This window comes from Theobroma umbraticum, unplaced genomic scaffold (genome assembly GCF_002168275.2).
Source record: "Theobroma umbraticum cultivar Fairchild unplaced genomic scaffold, ASM216827v3 scaffold_50.0, whole genome shotgun sequence".
NCBI classification, from domain to species: Eukaryota; Viridiplantae; Streptophyta; class Magnoliopsida; order Malvales; family Malvaceae; genus Theobroma; species Theobroma umbraticum.
Window position 1 is genome coordinate 2,062,111 of NW_018397261.1, and position 683 is coordinate 2,062,793.

Consider the following 683-nt stretch of genomic DNA (forward strand, 5'->3'; position numbering starts at 1 on the left):
TAGTACTTCACTTTTAATATGTCATATTTTTTTTTGTGATAATAATAATAATAATATTATACGCTTGTTGCGTACTTATTCACATTTCATATTATTGTATGTGACCAAAAGATAACTCTTAACATTTCATCAAGGAGATTAACTCTAACTTGACATAAAAGAGATTATTTCATCCTTTTAAATAAGCAAGCATAAGAGCTGCGACTAATTTATGAGTATAAAGTTAAGGCCAAAAATAAGCGATGAAGCTTGTCGCCAATAACATAATATCATTACAGCCAAATCATGAGCGATAAAACTAGCGGCTAAAACATTAATGATGAATTATGGTCAAAGATCAAGCGATATAGCTTGCGACCAATAATATAATATCATTACAGTCAAATCATGAGCAATAAAGCTAGCGGCTGAATTATGGTCAAAGATTGAGCGATATAGCTTACGACCAATAATATAATATCATTACAGCCAAATTATGAGCGATAAAGCTAACAGCTGAATTATGGTCAAAGATTGAGCGATATAGCTTGCGACCAATAATATAATACAATTGCAGCCAAGATATAAGTAATGAAGCTAGTTGATAAAATAGTAAAACACAGCCAATATAAAAGTGGTAATACTGCAGCTGTAATGCCTTTCATTACGAAGAAATAACCATAGTATCATCATGGTGATCATGA